We start from the raw sequence: 14988 nt of genomic DNA, 5'->3' as shown, positions 1-14988 counted from the left end.
TTTCATCATAACCCATGTTTCAAACCAAATCTGAAGCAGCTGCTAAGCACCAGCCAAGCTGATTTTCACCTGAGATGAGAATTAAAGACAACTGCATGTCTCACAAATAATGCAACACAGTAGATGCTGTAATATAGTATTCACACCACAGTAGCACCTCCCAGCTAATCAAGATAGACACACATGAACAGTCCGTACCAAAGCTATGACAATAACACAACAACCAGCRCTTCAGATAGCACAATCTRGRAAAAAAAAMCCMAAACCACATAAAACGACTTACGAGAGAGCATCCAGATGTGTCCAGCTTGAGGGGCTCCTAGGAGATCACACAGGCCCCACAGGACCGCAGCAGCGTGGTGACTGGGCTCCCTCAGTGGCCACCCCAAAAAAGAGGGCAGCTCAGGAGGCAGAAATCCCTGCAGGAACCAGGCTGAGCTGGTACTGGRCTGGTAGGCTCAGCCCTTTGAAGCCTACCTGGCGAATGGTTGGGCTACAAACCAGCACACACCCCCACCTTGATGGGGCAGAAGTGGGGAGTGGACTTATCAACTGCTGTGATGTGTATGAAACTTCCCTTTAGCTAAGTGAAGGCTTGGGAAAACTGTGAGAATAATATATTGATCTTGTAGAAAATCATCACTCCAAAAATATAATATAATCCTCTACAAGTTGCATGAGCCTTGTGGGATTTTTTTTTTTAAACAGAAGGTCTGACTCTGCTTAATTACCTGGTTACTTCTTCTGGCATCCCACTTTCACCCAGCAAATTTGCCTGTTCACAGCTGCCTTGAATGAAACTCCAAATTGTGATTAGTAGTTAATTTTTCTCTCCATACCACATCTGGTATTGCTTAAGGTTGTGCATAGTCTCTTAGCAGAGTCATTTTCCTTTCTGCAGTACAAAATGAAACATATTGATTATAATTTTTTTCCACTCCCTTTTATCTTTTTATTCAAAACTTGGAAGACAATATCCAAAAGTATTTTTCTTTCRGTTTTTCTTAGTTTCTGTAACAAACAAATTTATATGAAAATTAACCTTGAATGAAGACAAAAGGATATGTTTTGTTGTGCTTTTGCCAAAAGCATGTTTTCCCTTATGAAAATCCTGTAATAATCTCAAAATACTGGATAGAGATCTTACAGTTAGGACACCAAATATAAATCCAAGCATCCCTCAGAGCCCTACAGCATTATGAACCAATCTAACGTTGCTTTGGAGGAAATCAGATGATTTTTTGGRAGCATGCACATTGCTTTCAGTAAGGTAGACTACAGGCCCTGAGTCAGAAAAAGTTCTTCGGTCACAGAGAAACTAGTGCAGATGCGTAACTGAGCATATACTAAACTCTTGATCAAGTCAGTGGGAATTACTTGCCTTCCTCAAAGACCTATGAGGGAAAACTAATGGGTGAGGGAAGTTCTGTCCTCGCCCTTCAGTAACTGTTCATCGCTGGACTTGTTATTCAGTTTTCCCTTATTTTCTCTGTTTTTATTTAAACTACAACAGAATTAAGGATCCAGTTAACTCCTGTAACAGACCTGGCAATCGATTGATTTATAAAAAGGAAAAAAGTTTTGGTTCTTAAAATACTGGCTTTCTGTTACCTTCCACTTGGAATTCATTGTTTTTAATACCTACCTTTCCTCCTCTGGTACTGTAGGGAAAGCCAAATAAACAAAAAAAAAGATCCTTCCAGTGATGAGCCTGGGTCTAACCTGAAGGACCTGGGACCTCTGCCGAGCTCCCGGGCCGGGCGTCTGCACTAGCAATGTTTCTGACCCCAAACTGCAGTGTGGTTCACGCACAAACGGCCTCTTCTACCCTTCATCATCCCTCCCCATCCGGTTTTCCACATCCGGATGGAGAATGGGAACTGGAACTGTGGCCTGCACCATGGAGAACGCCTGCCCCTGACATAGCCTGAAGGATGCATTTAAACTCTAGTAAATTAATGAAAGCTTTGGACCAGCTTTTAAATGATTTACTTCTGTCACATTAGTTTTAAAAATATTCACCTTTCTAACTGTGTATYTTTTCCACCCTTTCTACATACAGAACAGCTTTTTCCCAGGCCACTGCCTACACTTTTCRTTGCTATTCTCTGAACTTTCTCTATCTCTATTTCTTATTCTATCTTCTATTTCATGTTTCTCCTTTTCTGAAACAAGCATTTCTCCTGTATAAAATTCACACTTCCACAAGCTCCTCTTCACCTCCTTGTTAATACATTTTSTTCCATAAGGAGGACCCAAACTGAACCTTGAGATTAGGAGAGGGAGAGGCTGACTGAGAGGCTTTCACACTGTAGAGGGTATTTTCATGAGCTTTGTGCAATTTGGAAAGCAAATGAGATTAAGCAAAAGAAACAGCAAAAATGCTACAAAAACAGGAACTATACCTTTCTGATTAATTCTTCTGCTTCTGTCTTTCTTACTGAAGATAAGCCTTAATATTTAGGATAACCTTACTAGGGAGTGGAGTTATTTGAGAACAGCTTTCCTGGCAAGGACAAATATCACTGTCGGGATGCAGCTGTGCTGTTCCTGGGCCTCACAGCTGGGTGATTYACCTTTTACACAGTCAGGACTTGTCTATTTTGATCATCAGTTTGCTCTAATGGGCAAGCAAAGACTTCTAATGTGTAAAGGAGTGATAACTCCTTTATGTTATTCAGTTTATGTGAAAAAGAAATATAAACACCRTTGAGGCCCAAATGTCTTTCCRGACTACCCTTCCAGAGTGACGASTAGGAGCATCCAGTGCAGAGCTTGCGTGCCTTCCCTTCCGCAGCGACACTCAGCATTTCCTGGACATGCTCTACAGGGATATAACACATTTAAGAGCCATCAGTGTTATCCTGCAGCCTGTTGTATTTGTGGTATCGCAGGCTGATGCAGTCTGAAATATTTGCAGGGAGCTAGGAATTAGCARGAGGATTTCACAGAGGAAGAAGGATTATTTAAAAGAGCAGCTGAAATGTATTTCTGCTCTGAATGTCCCCTAGAGCCTGGCTAGTGGGGACATTCAGCCCATAAATATGGACTAAACTCTATTTTCATAATTGATTTGCAGTTCATCTTTAAGTGCTAAGGAGCCCGGGTGCTTCAGCAGAGCCGGCAGCTCGAGTCCCGTGCAATGGCCGGTCCCTGCCGGCTGTCCTCACATGCGTTATACCAGAGACAGCTGAGGCAGAAAGGAGCCCATGTAATAATTCTCACTGTATCATTTTCAAATGTTAGTGACTTACAGGCCCTGCTCTCAGGTCTGAATTTGCCTTCATTGTCATTGATTTTGTAGTATATCTCGTGCCCATTGCAGTAAGTTACTGCGATCATAAATGATGACTCATGAAGCCAAGGCTGAAGTCAACGCCGTGGTGGGGGGGAGGTGGAAGAAATTAATGGATGCTCTTGGACAACCTTTGTGCTTCTCCGTGCCTGTTGTTTGAACCTTTCATTGCACCTTGGCCTCAGGAAGCCTGGGGATGTGATCACAGAGAAGATCCCTGTGCCTCAGAGCTTGCTTACACCTCAGTAACGCACAGGGAACGAGGAGAGGAGAGAGATCAAGGTACACACTCAGGTTTTAAAATGTCCRTGCTCCTCAGGTAACTGCACGGCGCTGGCCCAGAGCAGCAGGACTGCGCTCCTTGAGGGTTAGCTGAGACACTGTTACCTAAGGGAGCTGCAAACCTACAGTGGTGACAACAATGAGGTGGCCAAAATTTAATAGGTGCCCCCCGCCCCGGAGCGGGGAGGAAGAACCGTTCCCGTCGCTGCGCTCACGGATGGCACTGCTAAGGCAGGCTTCGCCCTGCGCGCCTGCCTGCCGTTATCTTCCCGTCGRGGCTCAGGCACTCGCAGCAAACAATAGTGGATCCTTTGAGAAATACTTTCCATATTGCATAATACGCAACTTGGGAAAAAACGCTTCACTGACTTCAACCACAGTATATTTTTTAAGGAGGAAAACATAATCCAACTGGGGGTAAAAGAGCTCGCGTAGCCTTTCTGCAATAAAGGGCTCTTTGATAGAATTAAACTGGTGTTATTTGTTGGCCATCCGAAGGCTGCCTGTTACCACAGACACCACAGAACAGCGCCATTAGTTATGTGATGTGCCGCAGCGCGGCCCGGGCTGATTTGCAGCGTGGTGGCTGCAGGGTAGCCAGCAGGGCTTGGACGGCTGAGCTCTGCATAGCCACTGATGCAGGGGTGGCAGCTGGAGTCGGTGTCTGCTGACACAAACGTGACATGAATCTCTCATGGTCCTCACTGCGCTCTGGGTGACCACACCGGGGACAAGGCCCCACCGCTTCGGGCCACTGATGGCCTCCCTGTTCTGATGGGATACTGGATTTTTAAGTGTTGCGAGGTCAGTCGTAAGACTCCGAGCTATATGTGTATCTGGCAGAGACAACAAGTGAAAATAACTCCAAAACCTAAAAGATCTGAAGTTTAAACAGAAAAACTGTTTCTGCCAAGCAGGAGCAATATCTGAAAGAATACTGGAAAGTGAAGTGCCGGAGCTCCTGGCTGCTGGTGGARTTTGGATGTTGTCACCATTGCAATGGTCAACGGTGAAAGAGCATCTGAATGGGAAAGGCTTGGTGGCACTCTGACCCTCTGACCAAATACAATGCAACGTGCAGCTCTTGGGATTTCCAGCGTTTATAATCCATATAGAAGAAACATTGTTATACAAACCTTGCCAAGTCTATAGGGCCTTTTAAATTCTCAAATAAGAGGCCTAAGAAATTTATGGCAGTGTTGCTAGATGTGGAGGCCAAGTAAACTCACAGTGTTGATCTTAGTTGTGTTTAAATTTCTCCTGCCTTCTGGCACTTGGAGCAGTAGTGGAAAGAAATCATTTACTCCTAGCAGCATTAAGCATTTAGAAATGCAAGGGTACCATGGAAGAGCAGTACGAGCATAAATTATGTCACACGTGGGCCCAACACTGGCGGTGGGTGCATCGCTTCTCAGACACGGCAGGACTGCAGTGACACGAGTGGGCACAGACAACCAACAGCCCCTAAATGGACCGGGCACAACGAAATGTGACCCCAGCCCTCGGCTCAGCAGCTCTCCACATCAGGCCGTGGGCACTCAAAACACTGATGCGAGCAAACAGGTAGACAGAAAGCTTCAGCTGCTGAAGGCTCTAGTTGCAGGTGGAAAATGCGATTGTCTGTTAGATGATTGGCGTTTAAAGGCATTTGCTGTTTATCTATATAGAAGCCTGTTTTTAATGTGCTTCAGTTTGGGGTGGAATGCAGCACGTGGGTTTCCCTTCCTTGATTTGTAATTCATCCGCAAGTTTAGGAAAGAATCCAGTCAACTTGGTATCCCATTAGGGATGGGGGCTTGCTGAGGGGAAGCAGAACCCCCAAATCAGAGGAGTGGAGCAGTGAGAGAGTAATAACCTTCTTGGAGGCGGCATGGCTTGGACTGAATCTCTAGAAAGAGAACCGAAACTATCCGTCTCTCTCAGAAAGGTTTTGGTTAGAAGCAGCTTATTTTTTATTCATTCACAGAGCGTTTAATTTTAAACGTAGGGTAAAGACTGTCAAAAAGTCCCCAAGTACTACTGTGTGTAAGAACAGCAGCTAGATGATATATCATGTGGAAGATTACCTTGATTTAATGCAAGGCAAAATGCAGTATGTTGAACTCGGAGACAAATGAAGGACTTTTATCTGAAAAGTAATTTTAATGAAAAAACTGTGTGTGATACCACGGTCTTTTGGTGAAGCTTATTAAAGTTAGGCTGCAAGATTTCTTGGTTAAAAAAAAAATCCTTATTTTTATGAACACTCAGCTTTATTACTYTCTTCCTTTTCATATCCATTTTCTTTTCACTTACAGAAAGTTTAGCTCTTTGGAAGAAGAAAGACTTAATAGAGAAAGAGAGAGAGAAAATAAGACTATACTTGTGCATGTGTACATATATCCATCTAGGGAGAGCTTGTACTTGTAACCCATGAGTTACATAATTCAGCAAGACTATAAGCTGTAGGAGACAACATTTATTATGAAAAATGTGTCAGACAAAAGTAGTATTAAAATCATTGTACATTTTGATTGCCTAAATCTGGCCTACATCTTCAGTAAAGTGTGATTTATTTTCTTATGCTTCAAAGCCATCTCTTTTAATTGTTATAAATCATACTACATTTCCAAGAATGAAAGGAGTGAAAACATTCATTTCCAATCAGGACTTTTTTCCTGTTGCTTTCTCTTTTTCTTTCGGGTATTTTCTTTTTTATGTACTTAAAAAAAAATGGTGTATTTTAGCTTGAAAAAGGCACACATCTCTTCCTTTGTTACAAACTATTGTCCTTGTGCTACACACAAGACCTCAGTAACACCAAAATCACTCTATCACCAAAATTTTTCATGTGATTCACTCCAGAGGAGCCTCATGGCTGAAGATWTWTWTTTTTTTTTTAAAGGAAGTGAGAGCTAGTATTTTTCTTTCTTTTAGTACAGTGTGCTAAAAATCTTCAATAGCAATTCATAAAATTCAAGGATTGCTAGTTCATCCCATTCCTGAGAATAAAGTTTATTAAAAAATWTCATTAAGGTGAGGTACAATTGCGGATACATTCTGTTTTTGTATGCGAGACTACAGAATCTTTCAGAAAGTTCCCTGCACACGTCCTCTGAATGAGAATATGATGCCTGCAAAAATAGGCTGGTGAGGAAAGAAATGGGTTTGGAGAGACTGTGTTTATTGATCAATAAATCACAGTCACTATAAGTGACCTGCTGACTTCAAGTTCTTGAGGTCAAGGCACCCTTTGCTATTCTGCAACTTCACCTCTTTACCGAGCCTCTTAATCAACTGTGTAAAGCCAGAACTAACACGAAACAATCAAGAGTTGGATGATTGCACTGGTTATTTTAAACAACTTACTGTTCTACTTGTGACAGATCTGGGGATAGATTCCATCTTCTCAGCCTTACTAAGTAGGCCTACTAAGTAGCCTTACTAAGTAGGCTGAGCATTTTGCAAAAAACAACCCCCTCACCCCAAATCTTGCAGAAGCTGTCACTCTGAGCTACACGTTCACAAGTACATTCACACACACACACACACACACACACACACACACACACACACACAATTTACCACATGTGTCAAAGCTTGCAGGAGTTAAAAAATATTGTCCAGTGCTGTGACAACTCCACCTTTGGCCAAGCATTATCATTTTTAATGGTATTACTATATTAACATGTACGCAGTGYGCTATTATAATAAGGCTATTATCCYAATCCAGTTGGGTGATCTGTATTGGCATGTGTCATTTTGCCTGTTCTGTCAACGACACATCCAAAGGTGAGCAGGATGTAGAACAAATTATTGTRTAAAGAAGTGAGGATTAACCATATGTAAACAGTGATGCAGATTCTCTCTCTCAGCTGCGGTTCCTGAAGTATGTTTTAGGTAACGGTAACCGTAATGACAGCAAGCAAGAATGAGGCAGACAGATACAACTGCAAAAAGCTTCTGATTCATTCTCATGCAGTTGCTTAGCCCCTTTTTACCTAAAGAGCTAATGATAGAAAGGAGGCTCTGCTCTTCTTTAACGTGAGGGAATCAAATCTGGAAAGTTTCACCTCTGAYGGATCTCGAGAAGCGTACTGAGGTCGCCATGAGTTTGCCAGGGGATTTTACAGGCCAAGAGCTGTTGCACACARGCTGTTTGCAAAACCTTCCTCTGTTGCTCAGGTGCCCTCTGTGCAACTACATTCAACACAGGAAAACCCTAAACCACAGAGGTACTGTAAACCAAAGGGAGGGAAGAGAAAAGCTCCACATTGCTTAAAATGCTTCCATAATCTATAATATGGCTTGTTAATACCTATGAGAAACTGTACAATGCAGTACCTTCATTAGGACTTGACTTGCGGTGAATTAAGACCATATGACCACGCAAGGCTGAAAGAGACAGATGACCTTTGCAGACAGAGTAAAAACAAATAATTTAATAATCAAGAATGTTATTAAGAAGATTCCACAGAATGACCAACCATTAAGAGCTATGGAGAGCCATTATTTGAAGTACACAAATAATCATTTTTTTCTGCTTTAGTAATTAGACCTAGGCAGGAAGTTTTGCTCAAAACACCTTTTGGTTGGAAAGGACTTCTTGAAGAAGAGGAATCATGCACAAAACAGTTCTTTTTATATAGACATTTTTCTTTTCTTGCTGAGAAATATGAAAGAAAAAAAACTAACTTTCTTTTTCTGAGCACATTTTTTTGTTGTTGTTTTTCTGCATTTCAAGCAAGCCCTCTGCTGGGAGGTCCTTCTGGAGTGAAAAATGAAAACCATTCTTCATTGAGAATGCACACATAGAATGAAATCTTCTCCTAGGAGCTCTCATACTAGCACAGAGCAAAGAAAAGCTAGAAGATGCTCACCTTTAAGGAACACATATCTTCTTCATCACATAAGTAATTTCAAAAATTGAGATGGGAGCTACATGGTGTTCTTATCACTGACTGATCAGACACTACCGCAGCATTTCATTGTGCAGAACTATTGTGCAGTTACAGCAATATATTATCCCTTTTCTTGAAGATAWTACCTGCAACAGAAGAAATTGACTTTTTACGTTTTAAAGAAAAAAAAAGTACAAGTGAACAGAGAAAAAGACACAGATAGACAACCAGACAGACACTACGAGTATGGTTTCATGCATGCATTTAATTGTGCTTTTTGTTTGCTAAAAAGCATTTTCTACATGAAACTTTTAATTTACTAGCTGGCTAATTACCTCTTATGCCATGAGAAAAACCAAAAAAAAAAAAACAATTGCCCTCACAAAAGGTTAAAGAAAAAAAATCTAAATAGCTTCCAGAAGAATATTTGATCACTAGTAGTGTGTCTTCTGTAAGCCAAAATGTTCTTGGCTCACTAAAAGAAAAAAAATATCCAGGTCAAAGGCTCTGCATGACCATTATAGTTTGACTCATTCTATTGAGGGCTAGAGTATAGAGAAGAAAAATGTATTTCTGTCACTTCTTGTGCCAATATAAACAAATTCAAGTTCTTTCCTTAGTCATTTGCAAGCTCATTTTGAGAAACTCAAGAGAGGGGGAGAGTGACTGAATGTAGTAATGTTGGAGAGAAGATGAGGGATTGTTGAAGAAAAAATAAAAGTATAATAGATGGAAATGATGAGAGCCAAGATGGGAGTGGAAGAAGCCTAAAGAATGGAAAAATTTAAACCCATGGGGAAGCMCTGCTAAAACTCATATGCCTTGGTTGGTGGAAAAGAGGACATTTGGGAGAAAGCTACAGTGATCCAGCTATGGCTACAATGGACAGCCTAGGAATCACTGATGCGGCTCTCCAAGTAGTGGCTGTGGGAGTTTCTCAAAGTAAGTTATCCTGTAATAATAATAATAATAATAATAATAATAATAATAAAAGTCAAGGCTTGTCAATGTAGCCTTCAAAGGTGAAATCTGCTAGGCGGAGTGCAAAGATTTTGATCCCAGAAGACCCATCTCCCTTCCTATGACAGACTATACTCCTCTCTTCCCTCCCCATGTCCTTTGGCTGATTCCAATTGTGTTTGGAGATCCAGGTCCTCTATAGCACTAGTTTATTCATGGCCTTACAGAAGGGAAACCAGCTGTTGCTCTGTCCAGAGCTATCAAAAGCTTTCTTGGTTTTATGCTTGTGAAAATGATTCAGAGTTAGCGCAGACAGTCTACCTAGGGCCACCTCTTGACTGGTCAGGGAGCAACCTCAGGTTGGCCACTAGGAAATATTGAGGAGAAAGGCAAAGCCTCCATTCAGAACATTGCCTTGTGCACTGCTTGTTCATAGAAACCTAATCATTGCTGGGCGTTGGATGCAGGCAGCTGGGTGTATTAAGCCCATGCATTGTCACTCCAGTCCAAACAGCTACCAGATCGCTTACAACCATGGCAGATGGGATTGATGAAGCTCGCAGTCAAAACGTGCATCATCATGTGGTCCTTCATCAATTACGAAAAAGGAGTCAGGCTGGAGGATGAGCCACTCAATACATGGACATTGGAGTGCAGAGATTCCAACATCTCTGTTCCACCAATCCAAATCTAGCTTGGATTTGTGGTGATCAGAAGTCACTGGATTCGAATTAACTGATGAGGTGCCAAAGAAGCTATCTAAATAATGCATRCATTGACTTAAAAGCTGCTGATCTCTTCATATTTCTTTGGGAACAAGTCTTCACTTTGTTAAAAAGCAAATAAAGAAACAGCAAAACTGGCACTCTCTTGTTCTGCTGGCTTACTGCACTTTTTGAACCTGAGTTTGGTGCTTCCCTAGATCTCGTGAACACATACRGAGGTGGAAGTAAGAGGGCACCAAACTCCCTAGCCCTCAGCCCAGCTAAAGAAGTTCAGTAAATGATTTAAAAGAAAAATATTAGCAGACCTGCACCTCACCCCTTCTAAATCACACACCAGAGTGGTTGCAAGAAGGTGCACCCCAGGACTCTTTCATCGTAGATTGGGCCACCAGCCAAAGGACTTCTCTACCCGCTGTCCCCTTTAGACATTTGTGTCTCATTATCTCATGACAGATTACGCGGGTTTGGCGATATAATCTCATACAGCATGACGCAATACAATTTCTTGTTATAAAGAATTTTTCTTACATGTATAGCAGCTTGCCTCGAATGATTGACTATCCACGCTACTTGCAAGCCAGCAGGCAGTCTGCTGGCCAATTACCTGAGTATTTTCTCAAGTACAGTAGTTTTGCACAATTATTCTACCGTGGTGGTTCTGGTGCTTATGTAAAAGGTCATATAACATGAAAAACAACAGAAACTGACATACTTCTCTCATACTCAAGTGGTATTTTTTCAAGTGGAACAAGGGGTGACTTAGTGAACTAATCACTGCTCTTTGACACATAGGCCGGCAGTGAAATAACGTTACAAAAGGCACTGAAGGTCCCTTGCAGTGGAGCATGGTTAGTGCTTTTAGCTTTGGTTTTTGAATGATTTAAAAGGAGCTCAAATATCAAATCAATGGAAGTTTTGAAATTCTGTATTAGACCACTAGATGGTGATCATTGTAAATCTGGATTCAGGTAAATAAAGAAGACTCAGGCCTTTAAACTTTTTTTAAAAAAAAAAAAAAAAAAAAAAATAGAAATTTTAATTTTTTTTAAAAAAAAAAAAAAAAAAAAAAAAAAGTAGACTCTAACATATGAGCAGGAGAAAAACTTGGCACGTGGCTGTGCTGTGCCCTCACCATTACATCAATGTACATATGGGAACAACCCACCAGTCACCACGAAGGCTTAGCTTGATCACAACCCTCTTCTCACCACAAACCTGGTTGCACCATCCAAGYTGCAAACCCCTTTCAGAAACTCAATGAAAACTACAGGCCCTCCGATCGTTTGAGGCTGCCTTCACTGCWTGTACACTTAAGCGTATTGGGGTTTTTTCCACATCATGCACAAAATTCTCCTTGTAATCTTAATACAAAACAAAGGCTTAAGATACAGTAATAGAAATGTTTTATTAATCAAATATATTTACAATTCTTTGTCTTTTTTTAAATGTGTGCCTGTTATTTTCATTTAAACACAAYGTAATCTTTACAGTTTATATCACAAGAATACAGCTACATGCATGACTTAATTGGTCCTTTGCAGTAAAAAAGATGCAATTTTATGAAGTTTAAAAAATGCAAGCAAGCTGTTTACCTTTCTAATTACAGTGTCATTATTATTTTTATTACAACAGATGACCCCTCCAGCATATTCTGTATCTACTGTGTGAGGGGTTTTGCCCTTTTTTGGATTGGCTTGATCATGTCTAGACTTCCAAAAACTAGACAAAATATAGAAAAAAAGACTTCATGCTGCCCAGAATATTTTATTTTCTGGAAACTCATCCACGGAAAGGACTTGGATGGTACAGAAGAGTGCACTAATGGTAAATTTAAAACAAATCATAGCAACTGATGACTTTCAAATGCAATGAGAACTTACTTTTGGACTTTCACCTATTTATTCTTTTGAAACCACATCATTTTGTCATCTATAAGACAGCATCACATAACCTAATGGCACCATACAAATAATAAATAGTAATTAACAGGAGAGATGATGTTACCAAAAGAAAATAACAGATACACATGTCATTGCCTGTAAGTTTCTAGTATATAATGTGCTGTAACTATTATTCTCAGCTCAGCTTTCTTTCAAGGGAAGACAGTCAACTTGTATCAAAAAAAAAAAAAATCATCATCACTCGGGTACGTAACTGCGGATTCATAATGGACCTAACATCTTCCAGAAGGAATATCCTATGGATGTATAAACTTTCATTGCACACACTGAACAACATCAGAACTAGGCACAGGTTTCAAATCTGACTTCCAACTTGTTCAGGGTTGGACAAAAGCAAAGCAAAACAAAACAAAACCCTCTTGTATTTATTTACCAAACTACAAAACGGAGATCCCGTTGCTTCAGAAATTCTGAAGYGGCACATAAGCACTACATTTAAAGATACTCGTACTATACCTACTGCTTTAGTTTGCTGTGTGCAAGCCCATATTGTATTCGTAGAAGACCTAAAGGTACATCTGATCTGTCRATGCATGAGCAGAAACTCACTCGGAGAGAAACTAGATTCTGTTTAGTCCAAATCTAGCGTGTATTTTAGCTTGTCSGTGTCAGTTTTACATTCGCTATATTGTAACAGAATGCCAAATGTTGTACTTGAGAAAAACCCACTGTGAAATCATGGTCTTCTGTTGAATTGCTTTTGTATGCTGCCAAATCTGTTATGAAAGTGCCATATATAAAATAATACAATAAATGAAACTGTGCTTAGGCATCTGGCACAACATAGCRATTTACACAAGAAAGAATCATTTGGAAGGAAAAAAAGTAAGATCTGCAGAAATCCCACTCTGGTGCATTTTTAAAAAATCCAGTAAAATTGAAATAATTGATCTTTATTTTAAGCCTATTCAGGAGAGTACTTAGACACACGTTTAATTAAAAACATATGAACAAGCCTAGCACTCTTCACCAGGGAGGCTGGCATATCTGTAAGCACATACTTACGTGCTATTTGCATCACAGGCTTCAACTATAAATCGCTCTCTGCACGAGGCCGAGTGCTTTGAACTCCCACGAAGCACCTCCCTGATCAGCAGAGCACGCTTCGATAGCGCAGCAGCCCGGCGCTGATCTAGCAGATAGCTCCCATTTGCTTTCCATATCTCATTCCCAGCTCCGGTATCTGTAAATTCCTCCATTTTTTGTGGCAACATCTCACTGGCTTACAGAAATGGCATAAAGCTGCAATGCCAGCTAAAACCTGGCACTCCTCCTCACCAAAAGCTTGTTTTACATGAAGTCTCTAAAATAAGGGAAGATGCGAATTACTAGGAGAGAGCTTGAAAGGTTTAGGATCGGTGTTGGGTTTCCCTGTTTAATTAGCCTTGCTATGAACTGAACGATGTTCGCATAGTCACCTTTAAATTACAATTCTTCCTACCCAGCTTCCTATGATTCTTTGAACCTAAAGGGAAAAAAAAAAACAACAACAGCAAAAAAAAGACCACGTTTATGTAGTAGCAAAGAACCTCTCAYAGCTTGGAGATAAAATTGGGCAAGTGACTACAGAATTGTTCACTCCCCACATCTCTGCATGGAGAAACAGCTGAAAAACTCACAAGGCTCTTGAGGAGATAATCTGATACATGCTTGAACAATTACAAAAATCACTTTTTTTCACAGTGTTTTACATTTTTAATGGTCAGAACCAAAACCAGTAACTCCTGCAGTTATTTCCTGCAAAGCTTTGGAAACTCTAGACTCTAGAATGTAGTTTATACAACATAATAAAACAAATGTATCTGAGGTAAGGTTATCCTATATTTTTAATTCATTATAATTTAATTCATTAACTCTTTTTCTGCTTGATCTCTTTGCAAAATCATAAATGATCTGAACCTGTGAGTAAATCTGCAGCTGATCTTGTCTAGCCCTTTACAGAATTGGACACTTAAATCTCTATACATTTTAAATCCTCCCCACAAATGTTTTTAAAATATTTGATACGGTCAATAGAGCCCTTATAACCCACCTAACACTTCAGCTTTGGTGCAAAAGCAAATGAATCTGTTTTATTTCCCAAAATCTCACCAAACTGATTTTGCCATTTTACTTCATGACACAACATGACCTCAAAACTCTTTAGGYTTTTTTGTTTTTGTATTCGTTTTTATCAAGTTACAGTTCTAGCATATGTCGAGACAATCAACATATAAACACTGCTGGTCTCTAAAAGTGAAAAGTATTCTTTGTTTAGACAAAATTATGAAATCTGAAGTATACTAAGCATAAAAGCTTGTAAAAAAGCCACTGTAATTGAAAATGGAAATTGTTAAACTGAACCAATATAATGACATCTGAGCTTTTTATATGGATGTTGGCAATATTTTGCTTCCCTTCCCTTTATAACTGCACCAGGAACAAGTTCGTAGTGAATGCTATGAAGCCTCCATACCATTACATGGCACCTGGGTTCGGATTCAGTTTTGGTTTTGAAGCTTATTCCAAGAATGTTGAAAAAAACCTCATCTAATAGAGGAGAATCTTCAATTGGATTCAAGTCAAGAGATTAAAACTGTCAATGGACTATAGCTTGGACTTCTGATTTGTTTTTCTGGAAACCAACAAGCTGTTAAGTCAAATACTCTAATAAACAAACATTATCTTTTTGTTTTGCTCCTTACAATAGGATTTGCAAGTAGACTGGAATTTTGTTTAAAACACTTCTTACCATCTCTGTCTTTTAAACTCATAATACCAAATTCAGGAATTCTGTTAGTTTAACACAGTTTTCCTACTGGCTCTTCTTAACATAATGTATATTTGCAGATGCGCAACATTTCCTGTTTGGTTTTTTGTAAGGGTTTTTCTTTTTCTTTTTCTTT

Source organism: Rhea americana, unplaced genomic scaffold, assembly GCF_003343005.1.
Source record: "Rhea americana isolate MKP2758 unplaced genomic scaffold, rheAme1 scaffold_22, whole genome shotgun sequence".
NCBI classification, from domain to species: Eukaryota; Metazoa; Chordata; class Aves; order Rheiformes; family Rheidae; genus Rhea; species Rhea americana.
Note: the sequence above shows the minus strand (reverse complement) of the source record.